The sequence below is a fragment of the Leopardus geoffroyi genome, chromosome D2, assembly GCF_018350155.1.
Source record: "Leopardus geoffroyi isolate Oge1 chromosome D2, O.geoffroyi_Oge1_pat1.0, whole genome shotgun sequence".
NCBI classification, from domain to species: domain Eukaryota; kingdom Metazoa; phylum Chordata; class Mammalia; order Carnivora; family Felidae; genus Leopardus; species Leopardus geoffroyi.
This window is the reverse complement of record NC_059334.1, coordinates 71,945,348-71,962,948: the sequence shown is the minus strand read 5'-3', so window position 1 is coordinate 71,962,948 and position 17,601 is coordinate 71,945,348. Positions and strand designations below refer to the sequence as shown.

General features: G+C 44.9%; 1 protein-coding gene across 32 annotated transcripts in view; it reads left to right on the top strand.

Annotated features, from left to right (window-relative positions):
* Positions 1-17,601, top strand: part of ABLIM1 (actin binding LIM protein 1) — a 302,559-nt gene that overhangs the window by 184,983 nt on the left and 99,975 nt on the right. The window lies entirely within an intron of this gene.

Sequence of the window (17,601 nt, the reverse complement as noted above, 5' to 3'; positions counted from 1 at the left end):
CCCCCAATCCTTCCCCCAGCTAACTTCCCTGATAGGCCGGTCACACTATTTCTTCTGATAAATAACATTGGGTAAGTCAGTTAACTTACTTACAATCAATGAACCTCTACCTCTGTCTCCTCCCTGGGACATTAGGAAGTAGACCAGAGGTTTGCCTTAGTTTCTGGGGATTTTGCCAGTCTTTGGGAGGTTGGAATAAATTATTCCACTAAGTCCCCCCAGTCTCAGTACGTAAGAATGGACTCAGCCACTTCTGGTCTGGAGGAATTCTATGCAATCTATAGCAGGGATTCTAAATCTTTTTGTTAAAGAATAATCCTTATACTTAGAGAGAGAGAAAGAGAGAGAGAGAGAGAGAGAGAGAGAGAATGTTCTGACCAAAGCATTTGCATAGAAATTGGATTTGACCATTGGGAGGAAAGAAGAAAATAAATGTATTAGGGCGTCTGATTCAACACAACCGGATCCTTAGCATGAATTTATATGTCCTGCTGATAAATATTAGCAGCCTGAATAGGACAAGAGCTATAAAGTAGACCCCAGTCTTTGACACCTAGGGGAGTTTGTAGTGCTTCACTCTTCATATCTACCCTGCCCCAAGCAGGTCACTGGGAAGGTTATCTGGGAAGGTCACTGGGAAGGTTATCACCCCGTTATCGGGGAAGGCCTGCTTTGAAAGTGCACTACCAAAAACTTTGGAGGAGTTCTTCAGTCTAGCTAAGAAGCAAAGGATTTGGGGCGCCTGGGTGGCTCAGTTGGCTAAGCATCTGACTTCAGCTTAGGTCATGATCTCATGGTTCATGAGTTCGAGCCCCACATCATGCTTGCTGCTGTCAGCACAGAGCCCGCTTCGGATCCTCTGTCCCCCTCTCTCTCTGCCCCTCCCCTGCTCATGCTCTCTCTCTCTCTCTCAAAAATAAATAAACATTAAAAAAAGAGAAAGAAACAGAAATAGATATTTTTCAAGGCCCCTGTCCTCTTTGCCCATGCAATTTGGGAATGGGTTTCCTCATCAGAGTGCTACCAAAATGGTTATTCCAATTTTTATCAAACATGTTTTTGCTTTACCTGTATTTTCCATCTTATATGACATACATGTTATGCACACAATAAAGAAATAAAAATTCTAAGCGTAAAAATGTATCATACTCAAATTCATTATATCCTTAATGCTAGATATAATAACAATTGCTTGTGTGCAGATTGTTGGACAAAATCATATTTTCTCCTTTGCTCTCAAAGGATGAAATCTCTTTTCTATGCAACTGCCTTGGTCAGAACAGTTTTATTTTCAACAAGTACTGGTCTATTTAGATCAGTACTCAGTTAACATTTATGGGGCATGTGGGCGTCTGTTAAAAAAAGAGTTCTTATATATGGATACACACATGCAAAATACCCAAGCTGGGCGGGCACACAAATACTATGGCAAGGGAATTTTCAGCAAGTTGCTGAAATTCACTGGAGCATGCTTGGAAAACACTTGCTTACTCTTTGTAATTCTTTTAAGAATTGTCGTGTATGTTAAACGATCCTGGTGTGACTTTAATTCTTATTTTGAAAAAATTCTTAAATTTGGGGCACCTGGGTGCCTCAGTCGGTTCAGCCTCTGACTCTTGATCTTGGCTCAGGTCTTGATCTCAGAGCCGTGAGTTCAAGCCCTGTGTTGGGCTCCACACTGGCCTCCGTGCTGGGCGTGGAGCCTACTTTAAAAAAAAAAAAAATCTTAAACTGGGCCAATCTCCCCTACATCAAAGCAAAAAATGAAACGCCTCTTTGATACTGTTCACAGAGCCAATGAAGTAGATCAGAGAGCCAAGGTCCTCTTTCCCCTTCGAAATGTTCTTTCAAAAACGAATCTGCTCTTCTGAACTGCAATTTTTATTTCACGATCGGTGGCTGGTTTCCCATCATCACTGAACAGGAGGGGAAAGACAGTGGGAGAGGAAGAGAAGTGAAGGGTGGTCAACAGAAGCGATATCAATGATGCGATGAGAATTCACGCAGAACAATTTCTGCTTGAGCTTCCTGGATAGAGGTGCGGTTTCTGCTACAACCGATGAGGAGACCTTGTCTGCACTGCTCTGGTTTAGAGAGGACTCCCGGTGGCGTGCCCGTGACGTCACGGTGCTCCCGTCCACCTTACGTTCTTTTAACCTTTGTATGTGTTTTGTCTACTTCATCACACACTCTCCTGGTACTCACTGTGGATCCGGTACTGTGTACGTGGTCCACGAATTTTAACTCATGTAATTCTCAGAACCACCCACCAGGTTGGCACTAAAACTAGCTCCTTTACGCAGAGGAAGAGACGAAGGGCCATGGAGGTGAATTTGCCCAGGATCGCAGACAGTAAGCAGTGGGGCTGGGTTACAGACCTGGGCTGCCTGGCTCCAGATGCCGTACGGCGTGCCTGATGATATTCCACAGCATGGGCTTCACTCTCTGCTGAGCCTCAAACGATGGCCTGACTCGTCCGTGTGTTTACCTGAGTGTCCTGCCTCCAGGGGCTGTGCGCTTTCTACACGGCACAGCTGCCTGGCTTTTGTAGCCAGGTTTGATGACTGGAAGCCACCAGGAAGTTTTCCGCAGAAGCAAACTACTTCCCTTAAACATGATCGCCCCTGAATTAGCTAAAACTCTTGCGGCATCCGGTCTGCTGCAATTTGAATTCAACAAGTAATAAACCTTCCATACCCTGGAGCGATGGTCAAAATTACCTCAGAGGGTTGTGATGAATGTTAATTAAGTTGTTTTTCCTACTTAAAAAAATCAATTGCCCATGTCTAGCGGATCCACACTTTAAAAATAAAAAGTGACGTCCAGGAGACGTTAAGTCCTCCCAGAAGGTCACATGCACTCCACTGAGGCTTAATTTTTCTCCAGCCTTCACGTATTTGCCAGCAGTTGGGGAACTGGATTCACACGGGTTAAGGAGCCTGTGGGGGGGTGGGGGACGTACATGTGTGGCATCCTAGAGTGTAGGGAATCGGGTTTGGACCGTCGTTTCCCACACGGCTTCTGTCTATTTCAGGCACCTGAGCAGGAGTGGCTGTTGTCTGCAATGACCTTTTCCGTTTCCAAGGGTGTCTGACTAGCATCTGATTGCGTGTGGGTTTGGTGGGTTGACGGGGCGACCACCCCCACGCAAAGGCATGCCAGCCCATCTTCCTCTCTCTCCCCCTCTGCACAGCATTGTCATGATTCCAACTGCAGTAGAGACTTCTACAGGTATCGGGGCAAATGCTCTAGTCGGCCCGAATTTAAGTCATTTCAGATAAAGAATCACCTGCATGTTTTCAAAGGGGAGGAAGAACTTTTCCATTATTTTACATTTCTGTGCGGTGCAGTAGCTTTTGAGAGTTGCAAAGTAATTTTTATTTTATCTTAAATTCTCTCCCCCAGATCATCTGCAGGTTGAGTGGGACTCGTCTGCTGAGACACCTAAGAATAGGTCGGGTAGTGATAATCTGACGCTGCCGTCAGACTCCCTGGGTCACATCCTAGCTCTGCCACTTGCTAGCAGTCTCTTTACCTCTCCAGCCTCCACTGCCTTATCTGTAAAATGGGATGGTAATAGTTACCTACCTTATAGGATTAAACGGATACATATATGAAAGTGCTGTTTAGTTATAAGACAATAACCTACTGTTCGGGCATTTATTTTTGAATATTTGTGTCAGACCATCACTACTTTTTGTGACCCTGCTTTTTTCACTCTGGTGTTCATGATATGTCTTTATGTCCTCATTTGATACTTTGCCCCAGTTTAAAAACCAGTGAAGGTAGGAACACATCCACACAGATAGCCCCTGGATTCTTGGAGTTTGACTCTTGGTGATGTATTTTAGGGCAGGGTCTCAAAAATCAGATCTGCTCTAGACACTGCCTGTCGAGAGGATGTATGGGTTCTGGACATGTGGTGGCTGGTTCTAACCCCTTTCTACCACGCGCAGGCTGTGTAGCCTTGAGAGTTCAGTCTCTGCCTCCGTTTGTTTGCCTACAAAACAGGAAACAATAAAAGTTCCTTTTTCAGTGGACTGTGCAGATTCATATAAATAACATGTCTGAAAGATTCATGACATTTAATAAGCTCATCTGTATGCTAACCATTATTCTTTACGGAAGTTACAAGACTAGAACTTGAGCTTTAGAGATATTTAGAGCCAGAAAGGAACAAAAGAAGAGGGCACAGCATAATGGTTAAGAATATGGCCTCTCCACTTCAGAAAGCCTGGGTTGGAATCTTCATCCTCCTTCTGCCTGGCCAGGGAGCCTTGGACAAGTTATTGACATTTTAGAACCTTACTACCCTCATCTAAAAATTGGAAAATAACTACTTCCAAGGGTTATTATGAGAGTTGAATGAAATACTGCAAGAGAGGACAGTCTAAATATGGAGAGGGTTCTTGTAAAACCAGTGCAGGGGGAACCCCAAACCCCAAAGGACTTGTTGTTCTGCGTCCCGAGACATGAAACTGGAAAGATGGAGTGACAGGGCCAGGTCTCGGGAGGCCTTGAGGAGTTTGGCAAGGTGGAACTTCTGAGAATAGTTTTTAATCTAGAGGACGACCAGATGAAAACAATGTTCTAGAAAGATCAGTGTGGTAATGGTGGTAGTGCAAAATCAATGCAAAGTCAGTGCAAAATTATGATTTTGGTATGCAAAATCAATGCCCGGGGATCAGCGATCTACCCATTGATTGTGGGTAGAGGTAATAGCAGGGAACAAAGATGATGAATGTAAATGTCAAAGAACGATACAGGTTGTCACTCATTCAACAAACATTTCTTTGAGTACCAACAATGTTCCACCAGGCAAATTCTTTATTGTATAGTTAACATATTACTGTAAGACAGTTGTCCCACCTGAGAAACCAACATTGGGACAAAACCTATTGCATTTTAGTTATTTAGACGTGTGCCCACCCACCTCCAGCACCAAGATAATGAACTCATTAATACAAGGACCCTATTTTCTCTGTCTTCCACAAGGTCTGGCATGTCAAGCCCTATATAAGCATCCTGGAAACTGAATCAAAGCCATCTCTTTCTCTAAATGGGCTGATAAGGGGCGCCTGGGTGGCGCAGTCGGTTAAGCGTCCGACTTCAGCCAGGTCACGATCTCGCGGTCCGTGAGTTCGAGCCCCGCGTCGGGCTCTGGGCTGATGGCTCAGAGCCTGGAGCCTGTTTCCGATTCTGTGTCTCCCTCTCTCTCTGCCCCTCCCCCGTTCATGCTCTGTCTCTCTCTGTCCCAAAAATAAGTAAACGTTAAATGGGCTGATAACAATCTTCTCTTTTTTAAGGGGTTTAGGTGTTCCTCGTAAAATAATAAAAATCTTACAGAAAAGTGCAAAGAAGGAGATAGAAATCACCTGAAATCCCATCACCTAGAGATCATCTCCACGCATGGATTTTGCTAAGTCCTCCAGATGTGTGCAATTTTACATAAATTTGTCCCATGGCATTTTGTTCACGTGTCTTCTTTTCAAAAACCATTTATTATTTTGACTGTCACACAAAAGACTGAAAGCCTTGAATTTGCTTAGGCCCCTTGGCAACAGGACTAGCATGCATGTGTCCTGGGCAAAGATGCTTTGCCTCTCTATTGTGGCCGTTATTACCGTATATTCCTGCTAGTTCTTTGTATGTTTATCTCTCCCACCAGACTGTGAGCTACTTAATAACAAGGACAGTTGTTTTGTTTTGTTTTGTTTGTTTTTTTGGTTTTTGGTCCTTATGAATCTCCCTGGGTTCACAGTAAACGCATGAATGTTTATTTAGTGAGTGAATTCATGCCTTCCCTGGGGGGCCTTTGAGAGAGTAAATCTCAGCTCCCAGATCTGGAATGTTGAGTTCTGACTACTGTTTGAATGAATAAGTGAAATTGAAGAATGGAAATGACTTTGGTGATGTGGTGAAATCATATAGGTACAGCTTGGGTGCATTGGGCAGTAAGGGATAATGGCATATTTAAACTCACCTTTACGTTCTTATTTACAAGTTTTCTCCCTTGTTTAATAAAAGGGGATGTGGTTATTGCTTCAGATAAATTTGGTGATGACAGTCTTGGGTTCTGGCCCGAGGGGCAGGGGTCTAACCTCGTGTGTCAGTTCCCGTATTGCTGTACTGCCTATGGAGGAGGGTGTTGAGAGAGTTTGGAACGTACATGGTAGCCAGAGGGTCATTGCAGAGAGGCAAAGTACGTTGCAAAAAGGAACATTAATATTCAGACTTTTTTCAGACTGAAATCTATAACGATTATGAGTCAGACATAAAGATCCCAGAGTGACACATCTTTTCACTTAACCAGAGCCTCGATCATCTTAGCTGTAAGAAAGGAGGAGAAGTCTCTGCTTATTAGGGAATGGGTATACCTTACATGGAAGAAAGCGAAAGTGAATACCAAAAGCATCTTAGCAAATGGAAAGTCAATGACATTTTGTTATTCGCTTGGTTTCAATAGCTATGCCTCTTACATAATAAGATCCACACCTTCTAACAATGTGTCAGTAAAACTAGGATTTTAATGATTGGACCAGCAGTCATTCTTAAGATTCTTTTTAATTTTTCAGTAGCAGTAAAAATCTAGCTGTGTGTACTTAGAGTTGTATGTCCCTATAGATTGTCCCAGAAGGATATTTGCGAAATTGCTATTAGTACTTGTCTCCAGCAGGGAGGGAGGGAAGGAAATTATTTTTACTATATGAAAACAAAAATTGTAACCATGTGTATATCTTATCTATTTAAAACCAAAATAGATTAAAAAATAAAATAATGCTAATTTTATAAAGTAAAATGAAAGACCTAGTCCAGACTAAAGTCTCAGTGCATTTTGCCCTTGCCGGGACCTTCAGTGTGTCTGTATTAAGTGATTGGTCACATAATGAAAGTCCTGAAACAGACATCCTACCCCTTCTTTTTTTCTTCCCGTCTCTGGGAGGGAGTGAATGAGCTGATGTTTGCTAATGAGTATTGAACCTTAGAAACTGACGTGGAACTCAAGTGCGATTTCCTCTTTGGCAAGAGCTCCAGTAGGCTGAGTGACCGTAGCCACTTAAAGATTTATCATAAAACTCTTCACCAGGTTGGGGTGCCTAGGTGGCTCAGTCAGTTAAGCGTCCGACTTCAGCTCAGGTCATGATCTCGCAGTTCATGAGTTCGAGCCCCGCGTCAGGCTCTGTGCTGACAGCTTGGAGCCTGGAGTTTGCTTCGGATTCTGTGTCTCCCTCTCTCTCTCTCCCCCTCACCTGCTCTCCCTCTCTCTCAAAAATAAATAAACGTTAAAAAAAAACAAAACTCTTCACCAGGTTAAAGTTTACAACTAAATTAGGGGAATCAGTACAAAAACAACCCTTCTTGGTACATTTTTAATTGAAGTACAATTCACATAACAAAATTCACCATTTTCATGTGAACATTTTAGTAAACATTTACAATGTTGTACAACCACAACCTCTATCTAGTTCCAAAACATCGTTATCACCCCAAAAGAAAACCCCATATCCATAAAGCAGTCCCATTTCCTCCTCCCAGCCCCTGCCAACCACCAATCTTCTGTCTATTTCTGGATATTTATGGATTCTCAATATTTCGTATAAATGGAATACCTAAGTGGCCATTTGTTTCTGTCTTCTCCCACTTAGCTTAACGTATTCAAGGTTCCTACAGGTTGTAGCATGGATCAGTACTCCGTTCCTTTTCGTGGCCGAATGCTATTCCTTCGTGTGGCTAGAACATGATTTGTTTACCTGTGCATCTGTTAACAAGCATTTAGGTCAGATTCATCTTTTTTGGCGGTTAGGAATAGTGCTGCTGTGAACATACATGGATGATTATTTGAGCTCCTCTTTGTAATTCACGTGGCTCCTTGTACAGTTTTAAGAGGGGTTGGCTGAGGACTGTCCCAAATGTCAAAAACAGTGAATCTCCCCCTGGAGAGTGTTGGGCTGGTGTCCACTAATGTTTCACAGTGTGGCAGGCTGAGGCGTGACCACCGCTGAATGGCCGCAGGGGGCAGCCTTCGTCTGGGGCACCTTGTTTGTTCCCTCTCCTACTCTTTCTTCTTCTTTCCCACTCGTTTTCTTCCTCCATTGCTGGCCATAACTTGAGCAGAGGACTACTTAGTCCTGCTGGTGGAAGTCTGACCCCTAGTTTTCTGAACCCTGTCTAGCAGAGTATCAGCGGTGCCAAGGACTCAGGTTTTGAACTTCAGACATGTCAGTTCTGTCTTCCTGCACGCATCCGTCTAACCGTTCCCCGTTTGAGGGGTGGCTCAGGGATCGAGCAGTGTTCACAAGACCTGTCTGGGTTATTCACTGTAGGCAGAAAGAACTGCCACAAGCCCACGGAGCCGAGGAGCAGTCATTTGCTCTCTCCCGAGGGAGGCCCCTTGGCAAGGATGCCCACTCCGCTGAAGCCACGGCCTGAACTCTTCACCCGTGCCGGTTGGAAATCGGTATCCTTGAGGCCGCCAAGTGACCGTAACCTTTTCCAAGAGCATCCCATGATCGGGTAGTGTTGGGCTCTGTTTCCATGACGCCCCAATTTCCTCTGGCCGTCCTGGTGGCATTTGCAGTCAAAAGAGAATCCTACTCTTGATCTCCGGTGAATCCCGGTGATGTTTGCATCATCAGAAACGACACGGAGCGACCACACGAAACAAATGGAGGCTGACAGTGGAGGGGACGGGCCCGAAAAGCAGTGAGCCTTCAGGCCTGTCCTCTACCCACTGGGCTTTTGAAATTGTTAGCTAGGAATTTTGAAGTTGTGAATGCACCAAACAGGGTGATGGTTTACTCCATGAACGTAGCCCTCCCCCCCTCCATTTTTTAGTTAGAGTTCTGAAGACGTGCGTGGGAACACACAGACACGCCGAGTTCTCTTTCAGAGGACCTTAACCTAAAAATTAGAGTAGATGACAAACAGAACTCATGTTTTATGCTCATGTTTTTTATTTCCCCTCAAAGAATCTCATCCCATCTCTGGAAAGTACAAGCATGTGATCATTTTTATTCGTAGCTTGGAGAATGGCAGAGGGGCTGTTCAGGAGATTGTTACGCAAGGCAGCGGATGTTAACGTCCTAACCAGTTCTAACCAGCTTTCGATACCCTTTCCGAAGTACATGCTCAGTCTCAAATATGCATGGTCTCAAATATCTGGCATTCTCCCTGTACGTAAGGCACCCGGAGCGCTCACCCATGGCAAGCAGGACACGGGAAGCACAGTGGGAAATAAGGCCCATTGGAACCAGTGTTGAGCCCGGTGCCGAGGGCCATGGCATGTCTATGAGCCGTTCAAAGCCGTCATCCAAAGGCAACTAGAGGAGATTCTCAGACTCTCCAGTCTGATGCTTTCGGGGTGCAGGTCTGGGCTGGTACCAAATCCATGGAGAAGAAAGGCAAACGGTCTGGCTCCTTTGAATTTCCTGTTCAGATCCTGGTCATGAACATGGAAAAAACACACACACGGTACTAGGTAGAGGAGAGGGCTTCGTAACCCTGAGAATCCATAATAACTCCCCGCAGAATTCTGTGAGTGCTGGCCTAGGGATCAGAACTGGAAGTTTTCAGTGGGTAAATGGTCTGTATTTATGAAGATTATGGGCCAAGTAACTGAAATTCCTTGAGCATATATGATACTCCGTTTAAAAGAATGAAAGATAGGATTTATAGGACTTGGAAAATGGCTTGCCAGGCCTGCCTTCAGCTTTCCTGAGGAAGGCTGACAGAGTGTTGCTATTATGGCCCATGAAAACGTGTTTTGTTGTGTGGTATTGTTTTCCAAAGACAACAAGAACCTTCACTTAAAATAGCAGGTCCGAGGCTGCTCTGGCTTGTGATGTTTCCATCGTGGCCATTGAGACCGCAAAGGGAACAGCTGACCTAAGCAGGGACATGAGAGATTATGGAAAAGTCCGGTTCAAGGTGACATATTTAGGCAGCACATCACGTCTTAAAATAATTCATTTTTAGTGATTTGAGATGTACATTACTTATGGCATTGAGACCCCTTTGGCCACGGAGTGACAAGTAGGTTGTACCTTCCTGAACTTTCCCACATACCCCCTGCCCCCGCCAGTATTTATCTTATGACCTTATACTGCTTTTTGGTTACTGGCAGCATAGAATTTCAGCAGTCAGAAAGTGCTTTTTATTTTTTTATTTAAAAAAAATTTTTTTTTTAACGTTTATTTATTTTTGAGACAGAGAGAGACAGAGCATGAACGGGGGAGGGGCAGAGAGAGAGGGAGACACAGAATCGGAAACAGGCTCCAGGCTCTGACCATCAGCCCAGAGCCCGACGCGGGGCTCGAACTCACGGACCGCGAGATGGTGACCTGAGCCGAAGTCGGCCGTTTAACCGACTGAGCCACCCAGGCGCCCCCAGAAAGTGCTTTTTAAAACCAATTCTTGAGAAGTGCTTAGCCTAACATGCTCACAGTTTCACCTTGTGTTTGGGCCTCTCCCTGTCCTTTCTTAGGGTGACCCCGCACCCATGGTATCTGCCATGACATGCTAGAAAAGTCAATTGTGGGCTCATTTCTGTGACTTGGTTGTTTTTCCAAAACTGGCCTGTGGACAGTCAACATCCATCTACTCAGAGAGGTCTGGTCTGGAATGTGACCACATTGAACAGCCTAGACGATGAAAGGAAATCAACATTCTACCCTTTCCATGTGTTCGATTGACATTCCTGTCACTATTCAGTATAATGTGCCCTTTTTGGTCAAGGAGAAGTGTTTTCAAATACCCAAATCTTCTATATCTTAAAGATGTTAAACCCTAGGCCAACTCTCAGTTATAAAAATAACTTCAGGAGAATCTGGATGTTTTCGTTTTGTAATCTATGGGTTGCAAACTGAAGGGTCTATAAAAAAAAAAAAAAAGGCCAGGCTATTAACACAGATTCAGTCAGTGTCAGTTCAAAAGTGACAACAGGTGGCAATTGACATTTAGACTCTGTGGAGGGATGGAAACCCTAGCAAAGTGAGCAGCCACCACAGGCCTCCAAAGTGTTATCCCCGTGAAGGAACCCACGTGTCAGAGGCTGACCCGACATGTGTTAAAGGCTTGTGTAGAGGGCAGCTTGTTAACCTAAGAGAATCAGGTCACTCTTCTATTGCGTCCCCCCTTTTCCTCTGTTTTGGATAGAACAGCTGCTCTCTAGCTTTCTGCTGTTACCATGTTATCACACAGATAATGAGAAATCCGTGTCCTGTAGGAACAGTTGAATGACAAGATCCAGTGTCATCAAAATTCAGGATCTGAAGTTAGCCAAACTCTGGAACTTAAATTTGGTTTTTGTTTTCTTTTTCCCGGAGCTCTTGAGTCCTGGCCCAGGGATGAAGTGCCTCTAGTTAGCAGTCTATTAAAAGGACACCACTTGAGTATTTTATAGGGTCTCCAAAGCCTTACTCTACTTTCTAATAATAACAATCTAAATCTGAAATGATTTTGCTTCTGTTTATTTTTCCTCCCCGTGTATAGCCATGAACTTCTGTGCTAATCTTCAGTGATGACAAATCGAGTCTCTTTTCCAGTATTATTTTTAAAAAAGGATTCCAGGGAAAGCTTGAACTTTCTGGAACTTACATGGGCAGCAGTTTAAATACTTAAAGGTGATTTCCTTTCGTTCTTAATTAAAAAAAATTTTTTTTTCAGTAAAGGAAAGAGATACTCGGAACTGACTCAAAATACTTACGGACGTTTTATTTATTATTTTTTTAAGTTTCTTTATTTATTTTGAGAGAGAGAGAGTGAGCTCAGGCGGCAGAGGAGCGGAGAAGTAGACAGAGAATCCCAAGCGGTCTCCGCACTGTCAGCACAGAGCCTGAAGCAGGGCTCGAACTCAGGAACTGTGAGATCGTGACCTGAGCTGAAATCAAGAGTTGGACGCTGAATCGGCTGAGCCACTCAGGCGCCCCTCTGTGGACTTTTTATAACCTCACAGGATCTCAGCAAGCATCAGTTAAATTGGGAAAGTCTTTTTCTGGTCCCTTTTATGATTTACGTCATTTTCACAATAATTCTCCACTTACACAGGCTTTCCCCTCCGGTGAACACTTCGTATTCCAGTTCTCTCCTGGCTGGTTTTGCCCACTGATAGCACAAGAGACTAGAATCAGGAAAACAAACCTGTGATTGGACGTCTAGGTTCTGAGAAGCCCCGCCCACTGTAAAGTCCTGGGTTCATGTGCATTTGCAAATAGAAGATTCCCACTGTGCAGTTAATTGGACACTGTTGAGCTGTGTGGCTGCGTGCAAAGCCAAGGCTCACCCTGGGCCTTCCTTGTCTGTGTGTAAAGTGAAGCGTTTGCATCACATGGGCTTGAAGGTCCCTCCGGCTCTCAAATGCTCTGTGATCTGTAAAATCCAGATAATCACCGCCCTTCTAGGTGAGCGTGAGCCCTGAGAGGGGGTTGAGAGAACAGACGCACAAGACCTTTCAAAAGTTACGAGCTGAACAATAACTATAATGATAGTAATGTTAATATGATGATGATGATGATGGATCCAGAGAAACCAAAATGCCTCCCCCAGAGGCTGACAGTGGGCCTTGCCTGTTTGTTAAGCGGGAGATGAAATGCAGGTTTTGTGAGACTATTGCACCTTTGAGAATAGACGCTGAGTGTTTACGTGTGCCCACACTCTCTCCAGTCTTCACAGCGGCCCAGGAAGGCGGGTGCTGCCAGCCTACCCATTTTCCAGATGAAGAAACTGATGGCCAGTGCTTACCTAGCCTGCCCAATGTCCCTTGGCTCAGTGTCCGAGCTGGACTTCCACTCCAGGTCTCTCTGCCTCCAAAGCCCTTGACCGCTGGGACAGGCACAATTTGTGTGTAGAACAGGCCAAAGCGCACACTGGACACAACAGTGAACAGCCGTCTTTTTCCCTATCATTACTTTTATTATCCAGAATTCCCTTTCTCACCCTTGATCATGTCTTAGATCCCATAGCTTTCTGGTCACCTTCGGCTCCTAGAAGTCCTCGCCTATTGGAAACTCGATTCTCTCATCCATCCCAGAGCCACACCTTTTCCCAGCTCAGATCCGACCCAAACCCGGGACCTACAGTGGGCACAACCTCTCCTTTACCTCCTTCTATACCTCCTTCCTATCCTGTGGCTCTTTGGGGAGCAGGCAGGGGCAGGGATTTGGAGGTAGAAGGGACGAGGCGTTAGAAATCTGGTATTGTCATGCTTCTATCTCCGCTAACACGGCTGGAGACCTTTTTCTATGGGGTGCAATTTGAGTTCTTGAACAAAAGCATGCAAGTTCTGGTTAACCTCTTGCAACGAACTCAGGTCCTGCTGCCTAGTGGTCTCCTAGCCTCTTACTAATGAAGTCCCACACCCTCCGCAGACAGTTTTCTCCTGTGGGTTCATTCCAGATGCTTGGGCGTAGGCACCAGCCACAGGACACGAGTGCATCCCCAGGGAGCCAAATGGTGGAAGTGTATGCCGTTCCCACTCCAGCCTCTCCTTAGCCTGCCATTCGGGGGGGGGGGGGGGGGGGCTGGGGGGGGGGGGGGCTCCAACCAGCTTCCTGCTTTCCAAATCTTCCAAATTCATCAGGCTCTAGGTTTTTTGTTTATGAATGCTTCCAGGCTCCGGGACACCCCAATCGGTTTGTTCTAAGAACTCTAACATCAAGCTTCTCTCGGACCCACAGCAGCACTAGAGCCTGAGCTTTCCCACTCAGTAAACATCTAGGTCCTTCTCCCCCCCCACCCCCTCCCCCCGGGGCCTCTAAATCCCTGTCACAGCAGAGGGGAGAGAACACCACCACGCTCCTGCTGTGTGGACAGCTCCCTGCTGACTCCTCTGTGCCTTTCCAAATCTCTGATTTCAGAGGTAGGTGGGTAATAGGGGTTGGTAGTCATCAGATGGATCCTACTGTCTTTTGGAAAGTCCTGTAGGGATTCCGGGCACCCTTCCTTGGGAGATGGAATATTTATCACCATCATCTTCAGCTCTGAGACCGTGGCCCCAAATGCCAAGACACTAGGAAAATTCCCATTCTGTCTTCTAAAAGTTTTGATCCCAGCTGCGTAGCTACTATGAATGGCAATGTCCAGCTTCGTCAATGGTTCTGGGCATGACTGAACCCGGCAGGCCTAGGAAGGTGGGGGTGGGGATTTCGTTACCACATGGTTTTCTTTCCTAGACGTCCGTGTCCTCAACTGTCATCTCCAGAGAGGCATCTTCACAGAGTAAGACAGTCTTTTGGGCCCTTACTTTTCCCAAGTGAGGAATTCTGAGAAGACAGAAGTAGGTCTCAAGGAGATCAGAGGTACCCAATCTGATAGGACCTTAAGTGCTGCCCAAGTGATGACATCTTTTTCAGCTTGGGAACGCAAGTTTATTTTCTGAGAGCCATTTATCACCTTCTCTGACTTCAAAGCTTTTGAAGCCCAGGTGTCCATGACCCTTTGCCAAAAAAATAAATAAATAAAAGAGAGAGAGACAGAGAGAGAGAGACAGGACCCCTGTTCTCAAGGATATTTATTGCCTTTGAACAAAATGATACAAATATGGAACCAGGTGTGTAGTTGGATGTTAGTTTAACATGGACATAAGTAGCCAAATTCTTGCTCTTCTCTTGGCTCTTATTGCCAGGAATGAAAGGCTTGGGGCAGAATATTTGCAGTTGTTTTTTTTTTTTTTCTATTGACACGTTTGGTCATTAGTTGTTTTTGCTGGGATATTGGCGAGTTGCTAGAGGATTTGAATTCCTTGATGCTGCTTCACATTCACCTATTTCTGACTTTGGCAATAATTCCAGCGCCAATCACCAGCTTTCTATATTTATCGGCAGCTGCTTCAGTGATGTGGAAACAATTTTCTCAACAGCTGAAAAACATGAAGATACAGAGTAGGACATTTTGTTCTTTATAAAAGAGCTTAGTTGGGATGAGCATGGGAGAAGGGAACAATCCAGCACGAATCATTTTGTCCCTGCATCTTTCCCACTTTGCCCATCAGGCCATGTGTGACATCAGACTTAGGTGGAGAATTTATGGTTTTGCCCAGAGAGGAATGAATGGGTAGCCTCTGTGACATGTACCAGAATCCTTTGAACCAGATGATATGAACCAGTATTCTACTTTCTAGAAGGCGGTCTTTGATTTGCTTGATTTGTGACTTAAGGTTTGGGATGAAGGAGGCTCATCCCCAGCCTCTGTTTCCAGCCCAGCTTTACCAGCCTCCTGGCTCTAGGCATTCGGCATTTGGTGAATGCTTTTCTACAGACCATTATCAAAATCAGTTCCAGAACATCTGCCTTCCATGGGACACTGCAGGGCACAGAGGATCTGAGAGGTATGGGACACCACCTGTGAGGTCAGAGGCTTCCAGACTGCAAGGTACTTGGACTAAATTGATTGAATAATAAATGGTACCAGGTCTCCGTAGCCCTCACATGGTGCCTGGTTCATCCAAAGCCCTCCATGCAGAATGATCAGAGATGTCGCTGTTGCTCTTGAATTGTGTCTCATCTGCTTTCAGAGCTCCGAGACATCTAGGCATTAATGCGTTTGCACAGAGAACAAGAGTTAGAACCCAGAAACGTGGTTTCTAGTCCCAGCTCTGCTCCTACCAAGGAGAGGTGGAGCCACGTTGAGAAGCTAACGTGAACCGAGGGTTCCAAGTGTCGTGCAAAGCACATCCCAGTGCAGGGTCTTTGTCCTCATTGCAACCTAGGAAGAGGGCCAGCATTTCACAGATGAAGAAGGGAGTGTTCAGAGACTGTCACTTTCCCAAGTTAACGTCGAGTTAACGTCGATGCCAACTCCAAAGCCTGGACTCTTACCATTCCAGGCCTCCCATCTCCCAAGATCTCAGCGCTGCGCAAGAGGAGACCCCATATGGCTCCACCAACCCCCCCTGAGCCCAACTGTCTTCAGTTTGTAGAATTGAAAGCCATCTCTAAAATTTATTTTCTGACTTAAAAAAAAAATCTACCAACCAGCAGCTTCCTTGGTACTTTAAATCTTTACTGCCACCTAGTGGACGTATCTAAGCAGAGGAATGAAAAATTCCGTTCAACTTGGATTAAAAACTGTCAATTCATCTTAAACTCATCCTGTGCTCCTAACCTTTAAAAATTGTATTTATGGACAAATATCATGGCCTTCCATTTTTATCCTTGCAGTAAACTACCAGGAGTTTCCGGGAAACCTATAAACTCCTCCTGCTTTAAAAAATAATAATAATAATGTTTTGTGATCATATAATACACACTCAGCTAATAATGGGCTATACTTACAGAAATTCTAATCTGCAATATTTAGAACTTGTATAGCAATTATGTTTTTAACTTCATAAATATTTGCTTAACTTTTTTTTTCTTTTTTACATTCTCGGGGTAACAAAAAAATAATAATTCAAACAACACAGAGGATGTGAAGTCAAAAAGTCCTTCTCCACAGAAGGAACTATCTTAGGAATTTCTTTTTTTTTTTTCCAAGAAATGTTTTATTTCATATACAGGCATGTGTACAGACACGTACAGTTTGCTAATTTTTTATAAAGGAGCTTCTGTTACGCATACTGTTCCACAGGTTGCCTTTTTCAACTTCATCTGTTTTGGACATGTTTCCATGTCAGACACAAATCAACCTCATTCTTTTCAATAGGATATAGTATTCCATTACGGACTGTACTATAATTAATTTCACCAGTTCGTCATTAACGTCCATATAGGCTATTTTCGGTTTTGTTGTTCTAAAAGTGCCGCAGGGGATACGTTTATTTTCTTCAGGGAAAACATACATGCCAGACACACACGCACGCACGCTCATTTGCAAGCGTATTTGTAGACTGAAGTATTAGACGTGACCTTGCCGGATCCAAAGGTGTGTTAATACCCACTGGCCAAGATCACCGGAAACACGCCTGTAGTCACATAGATAAAGGAGGAGAGGAGAGGAGGACGAGGACAGGACCAGGAGGAGGAGAAGCCCAGTTAACTGAAACTGCTCCAAGGGAGAACACAGGGGAATGGCGAGCCATCCCTGGAGGACTGTCATAGGGTGTGAGCTCTTGCTGAGTGGTAGCAGGGAGGAGTCAGGGCCGCGGGAGCAGTTCTGGGCCGCGTACCGGCAAGATGCCGAGGCAGGTCAGTGGGCATCTCTGTAAGTTTTTCTGGGAGGAGGGAGAGTTAAAGTAGGGTCAGGAGTGTCACCAGCAAAGGAGCAGCAGTCACACGTGTGGTCGGAAGAGGGGGGTGTTTCATCGTTTTGTGTGCCCGAGTGGCCTTGTCTGGGCATCGCTTCATTCCATGGGTGTTTCCTACGATCAGCTGGGGACGTGCTGGCCAGTCTCCCAGCAATGCGCCGTTTCATTTGCTCAGATACATTGACTTTAAATGTCTGTGGACGTTTGTGTTGCTTTTCAAAAAGGTTGCATTAGTTGACATTCTCCTGGGTTCTTTTAAATGCTCGACTTCTCTAACAATGAAGTATTTAATAATCAGAATAATGGCAATTACAACACTGGGAAACGTTTATAGGGCCACTTCCCATGTGCCGGCCGCTGCGTTAACGCCATTATTTCATCGAATCCTCATTGGAGGCTTGAGACACGTGTTAGTGGCATCC